This window comes from Panulirus ornatus, chromosome 20 (genome assembly GCF_036320965.1).
Source record: "Panulirus ornatus isolate Po-2019 chromosome 20, ASM3632096v1, whole genome shotgun sequence".
In the NCBI taxonomy this organism is placed as follows: domain Eukaryota; kingdom Metazoa; phylum Arthropoda; class Malacostraca; order Decapoda; family Palinuridae; genus Panulirus; species Panulirus ornatus.
Genome location: NC_092243.1, coordinates 66,271,970 through 66,284,304, shown reverse-complemented (window position 1 = coordinate 66,284,304; position 12,335 = coordinate 66,271,970). Strand labels below are relative to the sequence as shown.

The window sequence follows — 12,335 nt, the reverse complement described above, 5'->3', positions numbered from 1 at the left end:
ATGAGGTTCTCGGGCATCACGCTAGATATGTTTTCTCCATTCATTGTGAAAATATGTCTATCTCTAAATATGAAAATACCTTTCCCATGGAATAAGTTACGTGAGCAATGTTTTTATTATACATGGCGTTCGATGGCATCGGAAATATTATACTGTAGTGATTAAATTTTCGCCTAAATATTGTATCATACACCAGAGAAGTTAGTTTTTGTATGTTACAACTCTCTCTCTCTCTCTCTCTCTCTCTCTCTCTCTCTCTCTCTCTCTCTCTCTCTCTCTCTCTCTCTCTCTCTCTGTGTATGTGTTATCTATCTATCTATCTATCTAGCCATCTATTTCTTCTCTTAGTTAGTTGCCGACGACCAGGGTTGTGACGGAGGGGGAATAATGAGCCAGCACTTCAGTGGCTGTCAAGTGGAACTCGTGTCGGACAGGTGGCTGTCAAGTGGAACTCGTGTCGCCCAGGTGGCTGTCAAGTGGAACTCGTGTCGCCCAGGTGGCTGTCAAGTGGAACTCGTTTCGCCCAGGTGGCTGTCAAATGGAACTCGTTTCGCCCAGGTGGCTGTCAAGTGGAACTCGTTTCGCCCAGGTGGCTGTCAAGTGAAACTCGTGTCGCCCAGGTGGCTGTCAAGTGGAACTCGTGTCGCCCAGGTGGCTGTCAAGTGGAACTCGTGTCGCCCAGGTGGCTGTCAAGTGGAACTCGTGTCGCCCAGATGGCTGTCAAGTGGAACTCGTGTCGCCCAGGTGGCTGTCAAGTGGAACTCGTGTCGCCCAGGTGGCTGTCAAGTGGAACTCGTGTCGCCCAGGTGGCTGTCAAGTGGAACTCGTGTCGCCCAGGTGGCTGTCAAGTGGAACTCGTGTCGCCCAGGTGGCTGTCAAGTGGAACTCGTGTCGCCCAGGTGGCTGTCAAGTGGAACTCGTGTCGCCCATGTGGCTGTCAAGTGGAACTCGTGTCGCCCACCTGGCCACCACGTTGGGCAGATGGTGTTCAGGCCAGACACATGAATACATCTCCATTTCATACATAAAGACTTGACCACACGTACGTAATTCATTTACGATACCCACTTGGCCTGCCTTTCATCAAAATCTCGTAGTGAATATTAGTGAATTAAGGTCATTTTAAAGGGAATTAAACAAATAATGAAACCACATTATTGGTAATTTTGTCATTTACGTTTTTGTCATAAATATGTGGGGCTCCTGCGCGCGCATGCATTTTTTGTTTTAAACGGAAATATATGATATTCCAACACAAAATAAGTCTCTAAAACACCGTAGATAAACGATGACTCGTTAAACTATCTCTTCAAAATATTTCATTCACGCTGACAAACACCGATACATGTATAGAATTTACTTAGATTTTAATTTCGTTATCCATTTGATATTCTCGATTGCCACCAGGTCGTTATGACCTTATTGGTCAGTAATGGTCACCCAACAGTGTGGTTGGAGAAGTGTTGTGTGACAGACTGTTCGCTCCTCGTTAGGTCCTCCCTCATGTACCTCGTCAGGGTCAATGACACCAAGGTACGTACATACGTGGACCAACTGGTACAAGAGGCTGTGCGGTTCATGGAACTGTACACAAGTCACTTTGTATTTTAACGTGTTTGGTGCATTTAATTAAACTGGTATTTGCGAGGTGGTTTAAGGTGTTCGAAAGTGGTTAACTGTGTTATATATACATGGCTCGTTCATCATCTTCTTGTAGTTTACGCTGAAATATGCATTTTCGTGCATGCATCCATTTGGTAATATTGATTCCTATATAGTAGATATTATATTCGTTAATTGATAAGTATATACATACAATTTGATATTTTCTTATATATTGTTCGTAATTGTGCACGTTGGTAATGTCGGACGCTGCTAGCAGACTGTAGGTTGGTGACGAGTTTTGAGTCTGCCAATCGTCAATTTTTTTTTTTTTCCTTGTCGTACATATAAGGGAACGGAAAAGATTTCCGGGTGTTGACTATATCGTGGGTGTCTGTTGTAGACATATTGTCAAAGTTAGTTTGGCGCGACGTTCAGAGAGCAAATCGCCATTGGCACATTACGTGTCTGAATTTCCAAACCGACATCCATTCCAAAGTGTCCTCAAGATTTTCCTTAATTTTCTAAACCATCCTTTAGTTCCTGTTACGTCCAATTACTTACACATCTGTAACCTCCGTACTAATGTACTTAATTTTCAAATCTTTCCTTAACTTCCTAACGCGTCCTGCACATCGTAACATATACCTAACTTTCTAACCTCTAGTTAATTTCCTAACCTAGCCATAATGTCCCAACTCGCTGAATACATAACTAGTTAAAATTGTTTATTGATGAATCTTGATGGCGCTTTACAGAACAATAACCACTTATATATATATATATATATATATATATATATATATATATATATATATATATATATATATATATATGAAAGGATCACAATTTTGCGCGTGATCAAGATATTCCTATGAGTCCATGTGTCTCATTTTCCCCGTGGACTCATAGGAATATATATATATATATATATATATATATATATATATATATATATATATTTTTTTTTTTTTTTTTTTTTTTTTTTTTTTCATACTATTCGCCATTTCCCGCGATAGCGAGGTAGCGTTAAGAACAGAGGACTGGGCCTTTGAGGGAATATCCTCACCTGGCCCTCTTCTCTGTTCCTTCTTTTGGAAAATTAAAAAAAAAAAAAAAAAAACGAGGAGGAAGGAGCGAACAGATGTGGTGTTTGCTAAACTGAGGTTGGCCGAATCCTGGCGCCAATCGTGTGTACAGTGATTTCCAACATAAATTCCTCAAGGAAATGTGTAATTGATTATACCTTAAAGAATATTCAAAGTAATATTTTGCTTTAATCTAAACACATTAGTGATTCTGAGGGAGATAGAACAAAGGGTAGGAACAATAGACAGGAACATTGGGTAGAAGTGGAAGGCTGAAACATTACTAGGTAGACATATCAAGTAGACACATTAGGTAGACATATTAAGTAGACACATTAAGTAGACATATTAAGTAGACACATTAGGTAGACATATTAAGTAGACATATTAGGTAGACATATTAAGTAGACATATTAGGTAGAAGTAGTCGGTAGGAAGATCAGCCTCCGGAAACACTGTGCTGCAGTTGCTCTTATTATAAATGCATTTTTTTTTTTTGGACATCCAGCGAGTTTTGGGATTTCAAATCATGGACTCTGTAGTTCAGGCGGTCTTACGACCCTTTCCTTCCATTCCATGTCTCCCGCAGATGATCACTTCCTTCGGAAATTTCGAAACTCTCGCTGGAAAATGGTATTTTGTTACCAGTCCATATTCTTGACGTGACGAGCGTATGGTATAGTTTGTGTGTGTTCGTATGTTGGTATGTTGTGAAGGCATGGTGAGCAGCCTGACCCACGACGACCTAATTTAAGTCTTTTGAGTTTAATTGATGATTGATATAAGCTGTGTGTGTGTGTAGGTTACGCTAGGCCCTGGTTATGTTAGGTTTGGTTAGCAAAGATTGAGATTAGGTTGGTTGGGTTAGGTTTTGGAAGTTAGGTTAGATTTGCTTTTAATTGTTTTTCGATGGGTTTTGATGTCTTTTTTTTGAAAGATTTTGACTTTCATTTGTATCGTAATTCACTACTTTTTTTGTTATATTCCCCCACACAAAGCCTTGGTTTCCTGTGGGGGTGGAGGTTCTCAAAAGGTAAGGGATTTGCGGTGGAATTGTGTAGTCACATTAGAAACCATGAGGGGAAAAACAAAAACATTTCAGTTTCCAAACAGATAGATAGATGCCCGGATCGGTAACTGTACCTTGCCTTCTGCCAATGGCCTTTCATGGATAGGACGCAAAGCGAAAGGCGAAGAACCGCGCGGCACTGGAGTTCACCAGTTAAGGAAACACCTTTTCCTTGGTGGCCACCCGCTTGAGGGAGTTGCTGCAGGGAAACGGGCGTCAGAGAAAGAGAGATAGAGAGAAGAAATGGCTTCCAGGGTTGCGGTATAGGCGGGTTGAAGTTAATTTCTGTAATAATTTCTCATGATTATTTTTCCTAGGTGATTAATGGTGTTGGGGGCTTATGTAGTTGTTTGTTTCATGGTTCCCTTTTTAAAACCTGCTGTTGAAGGTGTACATTCTAGGGTAATTTGTTGGTTATTGATTGTTCGTCTAAATCCACTAAATAATTGCCGAGGAAAGATACTGTAAATTGCTTTTCTGATTTTTTTTCTTTTTTGCTTTACGTTTTAAGAATAAGAGATGCGTATTGAAGATAAGTCGGGAGTACGGTAATAATGATTTTGTTCTGTAGGGACGACAGAAAGAATATCTTAAGGTATTATGTTTGTGTTTTTATCTTGGGGGAAAAGAAAAAAATGAGTGGTTCCTATATGTCAAACGCTTGAGCACAGCCATCCAGCCCTTGAGCACGACGGTACGATTACTTGTGTGTGTGCGTGTGTACATACACACACTAGCCTAAGCCAGCTACCCATTTGTCGACCAGCCTCGAGAGGAGGATGAACACGTGGGTTGGGTGTAGGCCGACTGCCGCACCCCAGGATTCGAACCCATGCGGGCCTGACCCAAGGCTGGCCCGTGCTGGCTCATGGTCAGGAACACTTTGCTAAGGGTTGCTGCCGAAATGTTTACCAGTTTAGTTAGCGGAGTGGGAGAGCAGCAGGGTCGTGTTGTATCGTTGGAGGTGAGGGGAGTGAGGTTACACACAGTTGAAAGTGATGGTACAGTTTAGCACAGTGCCCCTCGGCTTAGACTATATAGGATGACTAGACATTACGGAATTAATTGAAAGTGATTGTATGTATGATGTTTAGCGTAGCGTACGCTGAGAAAGATTGGCAAAATATGACAAGAAATTAGTGCATTTTAATTTGGTGTTTAATTCTTGAGAAAGTTACTGTAGGTGGGGCTCCCTGACCCTGCAATGGGGCTCCCTGACCCTGCAATCAGAAATCTTCCATGAGTTCCCTGGAGACTTTACATTTGAAATAAACTCGCCCACTACGGAATACTAATTTCTCTCAAAAAAGAATGAAATTATTATAGTCTATGAATCGTGCTGAATTGAACCAGATATTTGTAAATAACGTGCCTCGTAAACAAAACGTAAAAAAAATGATTAATCCCGAATCCTTTCTGCAAATGGGAGTCCTCATGATTCGTTTGATGTCAACTGTCGTATAATTCAAAACACAAACTTTGTTCCCTCGGCGCTGTGAGTTCGTTCCCAATTGCTTTACCAATCACCATGTATGCAAATTGCGCCTTTGCGAACATGTCTACATTTTTTTTTCCGTTAGGGAAATTAAGCTCAGCGGGACACACACACACACACGCACACGACAGGTTGGCAAACATCAGCAGACGACTTTTTCCACCGCCGTGCTGCTGCTGCTCCTCCTCGCGTCCTCCCACACCAGCAGGTGTCACTGAGGGCGTCCCACCACAAGGTCGCCATGATTGCTTATCCAGATCAGCATCTGGTTGTTCTGTGTCATTAACCCGTCGACCAGTCGTATATCTGTGAGGTATTGAGCTCAACCCGTCGACCAGTCGTATATCTGTGAGGTATTGAGCTCAACCCGTCGACCAGTCATAGATCTGTGAGGTATTGAGAGGTCTCGTTCTAAATCGCCGTTGGAGTTGAAAATTGTTGGGCGTGTTGGAGGATGTACAATTATCAGTGATCTATATAGGCTATCCAGCACAATAGACCGAACTAATTGTAGAGAGGCGTTTCTATAGGTTTTCATGGGGCGTATTTGTTCGTGCTAATGAGAATTTTCTATTGTTTACAGCCTACATACATATGAAGCGGTATTAATGGTACATTCAGTGACGAATAATTTATAATGATTGTGAGCGACTAAACACTCCTACATATGAGTTATGGTAATTGTTTCGCGTTGCTATTCTCGTATCGGTGCTGAGAACCGAAAAGATTATGCAGTTTTGATATTCTGAAGGTTGAGTTTCGTTTTCTTGTTGTACAGATGGACATACATGTGAAGCGCTTTTTGGGTAATTTGTGTTATGAAAACCATCGTTTAATTACATTACGATAACTGTGAATTGCCAGGGAACAGACGAAGACCCATCCACTCATATTCAAACATATATACACATATACACACGTAAATATACATACATATGTACATACATTGTACATATTCTCGGCGCCATCCCACCCCACAGGAAACAGCATCTCTACCCTCTGCTTCGGCGAGGTTAGCGCCAGGAAAACAGAGGAAGAAAGGCTACATTCGTTCACACTCATGTCTCTAGCTGTCATGTGCAATGCACCGAAACCACAGCTCCCTATCCACATCCAGGCCATACAGACCTTTGCTCGGTTTACCCTAGATGGTTTACCCTAGATGGTTTTACATGCCAAGTCACCTGCACTCCTTCCTTGTAAGTACCGTTCAAACACGTCTCTATTCTCTTTCCTTTAGCAACTTGACTTCATCCCACCACTCGCTACCCTTTCTAATCAGCCCACCTCTCTCCCACCTTTCTCATGCCACATGAATATCTTCACATGCCATCACCGCTTCCCTAAATCCATCCCATTCCTTTTTCCTTTCTCGAAAATTGCACAGGAGAGACGGAATTTTTGCGGTGGTTGTGGGATTTAAAAAAAAAAATACTTTATAAATTGTTTGCGTCTGATGAAGCGGATCGAGTCCGTGATCAAAAATATGATTATCTGAATTCCCAATGAACTGCCATTTTACCTCTCTCTCTCTCTCTCTCTCTCTCTCTCTCTCTCTCTCTCTCTCTCTCTCTCTCTCTCTCTCTCTCTGTATATATATATTTGTTTTTTCATTTGGCTTCCTCCCGCAACAGCGAGGTAGTGTCAAGAATAGAGGACTGGTGAAAGTTTGTTTTGACGTTATAAAGTTTATAGCTTATCAAAGACGTGTCATATTTCGATGTGGTGAGGGCAGTGTGGTGTGGTGTGTGGGGGGGCGCTAGGCTATACCGACGTGAATACCCTCTTCTTGTTTTGACAGCCGGGAGGCGCAGCTCTCAAAACAAGAGTAAACCTTCCACTGGGCAGAGACTGTGAGGAGGGAGGATAAGCTCTGTAAATACCCCCTTTTTTTTTTTTACTCAGAATTTACAGCTTTGAAAACACGGCTCGTATAACGGCCACTGAGGGAGGGCCGGGCCGGCCGACGTGGCTTCCCGCAGTGGTTAGGTTAACGTGTAAAAAGTTTGAAATGTACTGGTGCTTTCGGAGAGAGAGAGAGAGAGAGAGAGAGAGAGAGAGAGAGAGAGAGAGAGAGAGAGAGAGAGAGAGAGAACTAACGTACAAACCTTGGACAATTTTGGAATGAATTTAGGCGTATTGATAGTACGTTTTGATACGCCAGGTTGAGAGTGTAAACATGATGTGTAGTAGGCAACGCAGGTCGTACTTTGATACTAGTAGTAAACTATAATTAACAGCACATTCTTCTCCCTTCCACCCCTCACCCCAAGACTATAAAGTTCAGGTAGGTGATATGTGCCAGACACAGGCCTAATTAAACTGTTCCTCACAGCTTAGTTTTGAAGCTTCAGTTCAGGCGGTACAGTGAAGCCTTGCTTATTGTAGCTTTCAGAGCTATGATTTATAACAACGTAGAGAGCATCACAAATGCAATCAATCTACATAAAAACAGACTATTTTTTCTTTATATACATTAGCTTTGCAGATGTTTACGTCAATCAGTAGTTGGATGATAATGATTTGGACGAGGAGTAGTTTGATTTCTAACAATAATGACACATACGCCCATTATGAAGTGTAGCGCGTGTATCAGCTGGTTGCAACGTATGTCGTGGTTATTATAATCGCTCCTGTCGACCAAGCATTTCGATTTTTCGCATGTGACTTTGACATTTCAAACGTGAGGTGTGAAAAGTTATTTAAAGTGGCACTAAATACTTGCTTTAAATGACACTAAATACTGGTATTTTAAATGACACTAAATACTGCTATTTTGAATGACACTAAATACTGCTATTTTGAATGATGCTAAATACTGCTATTTTGAATGATGCTAAATACTGCTATTTTGAATGATGCTAAATACTGCTATTTTGAATGATGCTAATTACTGCTATTTTGAATGATGCTAAATACTGCTATTTTGAATGATGCTAAATACTGCTATTTTGAATGATGCTAAATACTGCTATTTTAAATGACACTAAATACTGCTGTTTTGAATGACACTAAATACTGCTATTTTGAATGATGCTAAATACTGCTATTTTAAATGACACTATATACTGCTATTTTGAATGATGCTAAATACTGCTATTTTGAATGATGCTAAATACTGCTATTTTAAATGACACTAAATACTGCTATTTTGAATGATGCTAAATACTGCTATTTTGAATGATGCTAAATACTGCTATTTTAAATGACACTAAATACTGCTATTTTGAATGATGCTAAATACTGCTATTTTAAATGACACTAAATACTGCTATTTTGAATGATGCTAAATACTGCTGTTTTGAATGACACTAAATACTGCTATTTTGAATGATGCTAAATACTGCTATTTTAAATGACACTAAATACTGCTATTTTGAATGATGCTAAATACTGCTATTTTGAATGATGCTAAATACTGCTATTTTAAATGACACTAAATACTGCTATTTTGAATGATGCTAAATACTGCTGTTGTAAATGACACTAGATACTGCTATTTTGAATGATGCTAAATACTGCTATTTTAAATGACACTAGATACTGCTATTTTAAATGACACTAAATACTGCTATTTTGAATGATGAGCAACGTATTGGTTTATAGCATCAGAAGGGGAAATTTGCTGATACAAGCGACAGTTACCCGATATTAAGGCATTTAATGTTGAATATCGAAGAAGTAATTATTGTCGAAGTATTTCAACGTATTTTCTTTGGCTAGATTTTCATTTTACCTGGGAAATATCAAATTATATGCGTAAAAAAAAAGGGGGCAGTACTTTGCATTGGTGAAGTTGAACTTGCATAATGAATTACGCTATGAATAACTGACAGACATGATAATTGCATACATGTATAATGAATTACGTCATAGATAACTGAGATATCTTTATAGCTTACTTATATAATGAATTACGTCGTAAATAACCAAGAGACATCATAATAGCTCAGTTATTTAATGAATTACGTCATGAATAAGCAAGAGACATCATAATAGTTGTTGTATAATGAATTACGTCAACTAAGAGACATCATTATATCTTAGTGCTTAGTAGATATAAGGTGAACGGTGTTTGTATGAACTTTAGACAATAAACTTACGTAGAATGTAAACATTGATTTCAGAAGAAAACCGTTTGGTGCTTACGTTATATCTGCTCATTTTTCATATTGTAAATTTGCGTATAAACTGAAATTCTTGTATATAGTAAGGGGTATATTTTGTTTGGGTAATATCAAATTTTTTGTACAGTAAACTTAATAAAAGAATGATATTCTGTAAAGAAGATAATTTTGAATGTGTAAATTAATTTTTATGCCATTCAGTGCTTCGTAACTTTTAATTTTTTTTTCTTATTTTTTAGCCTTCATTACACCATTTGTCACGGATATTACCAAAAGGTTTCATTCGGAGGACGCAAAAAAATTTCTGTTTTTCCCTTTGTGTGTGTGTATGTGTGTGTGAGTGTGTGTGTGTGTGTATGTGTGTGTGTGTGTGTGTACAAAGTAATTCAGATTAGATTGTTAGAATAGGATTTTGATTTTCTTTGATTAAAGCTGCATCAGCTCTTAACCGAACCCAACTCTACGTAACCCAACCCCAAACACGGAAGAGAATGTAAACTTGGGAATGTATTGAATTGTAGGAATCTCGGTGATTCACGCTAACTGTTCTTTCTCAAAAGAGTGCGAGGAAAGGGAGGAAGGGAAGGGAGTTATAAAATCATGACTAGATGAACTTTCTTTCTTTCATACTATTCGCCATTTCCCGGGTTAGCAAGGTAGCGACTAGATGAACTATCGGGATATTATTTTTGCAGGTTGAAACGCTGGATGGCGTAGCGTGAACCCTCTGGCGGCCACGGAGAGAAACGTGCCTTTCTCGCCGACCCTGATGTGAGTGCGTCTGCCCCGCTAGCCTCGTAAGTACATGAGAATTAGACTCGCGATTCTTGTGATAGTGGGAATCATTAAGGTAGTGACAGTTTATGACGAACCAAGGATAACCTTGTGGAATAGTCGCGGCCCCGGCCAGTACACTGTGTTGTGTATATTACGTCGCCGAAACTGATCTTTGAGAGAAGCATAGGCTGAGGGTGTGGCTAGGGCTAGGTGAAATTACCCTCCTTTTGTATTCTTCATTTATATATCTCTCCCTCGTCGTTCATCATCTTGATTTCATCACCTTTTCATCAGTAGTAATCATTCATATCATAATCTTACAATGTCAACTTTATCGGTGTTTCTCTGTTTCATTATTCTTCGCTAAGACATTTTTTCCCCCCTTCTTCCCTTCTCGTCTTATTCCTTCACGTAATCCTATTTTTCCTACCTTGTCTTCTTATTCCTTCACGTACCCTCAATCTTATTTTCATCAAGCATTATTTGTTCATTCACATCCACCTTGTGTTTTTGCGGTGTGTTTGGCCGACCTGCCCTGTGTTTCCTATTTTCAAGAGGTCAGATCACCGTAATACGTCTCGAGATTCTCGGTGACCGGGAAAATATTGTTACTCGGGCTAGTTTTTGTCGTGTGTTCAAGGAACTGGTCCGCTTCTTGTTGCAGTTTCGAAGAACTGGCCAGTTTTTTCTTTTTTTTTTTTTTTGCTCTGTCGTCAAAGTGTTTATCCAGATCTGGAGGTATTTTAGGTTACCCAGATCTGGAGGTATTTTAGGTTACCCAGATCTGGAGGTATTTTAGGTTACCCAGATCTGGAGGTATTTCAGGTTACCCAGAGCTGGAGGTATTTCAGGTTACCCAGAGCTGGAGGTATTTCAGGTTACCCAGATCTGGAGGTATTTCAGGTTACCCAGATCTGGAGGTATATCAGGTTACTCAGATCTGGAGGTATTTCAGGTTACCCAGGTCTGGAGATATTTCAGGTTACCCAGGTCTGGAGATATTTCAGGTTACCCAGAGCTGGAGGTATTTCAGGTTACCCAGAGCTGGAGGTATTTCAGGTTACCCAGATCTGGAGGTATTTCAGGTTACCAGAGCTGGAGGTATTTCAAGTTACTCAGATCTTTTATGCTTTCAAGGATTTGTTTGTCTTTACAATGAGGTGAAAGTCTGTAATGACAATATTTTTCTAATAAATGAAAAAAAGAAACTACTTCCCCTCACGAAGTGGCGTCATGAACAGTCGAACAATGGCCTCATTTGCATACAACCACTCCCTTAGCTTTAATGATGGTGATAATGATAGTATAAATAATGATAATAATGAGCGTTTAATCAGAGTTAACTATTGCCTTAGACTAATGATTTATATAAATGGGGTTGAGGAAGGAGACATTCTTTATACAAACACTAGTGCGGCAGTGGGATGATAGTCGTTGTTAATGTTCATAGTTTTGTAGTAGCTGGGACGTAAGCTGTCCTTGTAGCTGTCTGTATGAGCTGGGATTGACTCGTTGTGGTGGTGGTGGTGCTCAACTGTCCCACGGGGGACGAGGGATCATGGTTGGCACGAGGTGACGGTGGCGGGGGAAGGTTTCAACGCGTTCTTCCCCAAGCTGCAGAGGAGGAGGAGGAGGAGCAGTGTTAGGGGACCGAGAATGATGTTGCATATAGCAGTATTTTCAAAGTTAGTGGTCACAGGAGTTTTTGCCTCTGGAGTTTCCAATGTGTGTTTTCAAAGCATTTGGCTTGTTTGTATATGGTCAAGGTATATTGGCTCGTCTGTTTGAGTGTGCATGCATTCGTTTCTTTTAAACACGTAGAGAATATTTTATTTATTTTTTTTTTTTGTGTCGTGGCGTTTTTTTCCCCCTACATTTTCAGTCAGTTGGTTTGTTCAGATTTCACGAAGTTGGTCATCACTTGTGTTTACAGGGAATTAGCAAATTATTGACAAAAATTATTGACCCCATTAGTCGATAGGCTTAATCAAAGTCCTTATAACCAACCAGCCAATCCAGTTCGTGTGTTTTGACGAATCGGGCTCTCCCGAGTTTGAATATACAAACAATAAGTTCGGGTTTTGTGCACATTTCTGATGAAAATGACATCCTTACATGAATTTAATCTCGAGAAATCATCCATTTGTAGAGTCATGTGCTCAATGATTAGCTAGCTG

General features: G+C 40.0%; 1 protein-coding gene across 1 annotated transcript in view; it reads left to right on the top strand.

Moving 5' to 3' along the window:
* Nucleotides 1-1,451: 1,451 nt before the first annotated feature.
* LOC139756074 (uncharacterized) overlaps nucleotides 1,452-12,335 on the top strand; it is a 323,958-nt gene continuing 313,074 nt past the window's right edge. Inside the window, 2 exon segments of the mRNA XM_071675087.1 lie at nucleotides 1,452-1,533; nucleotides 10,077-10,178. The gene's annotated coding sequence lies outside the window, so the exon portion shown is untranslated.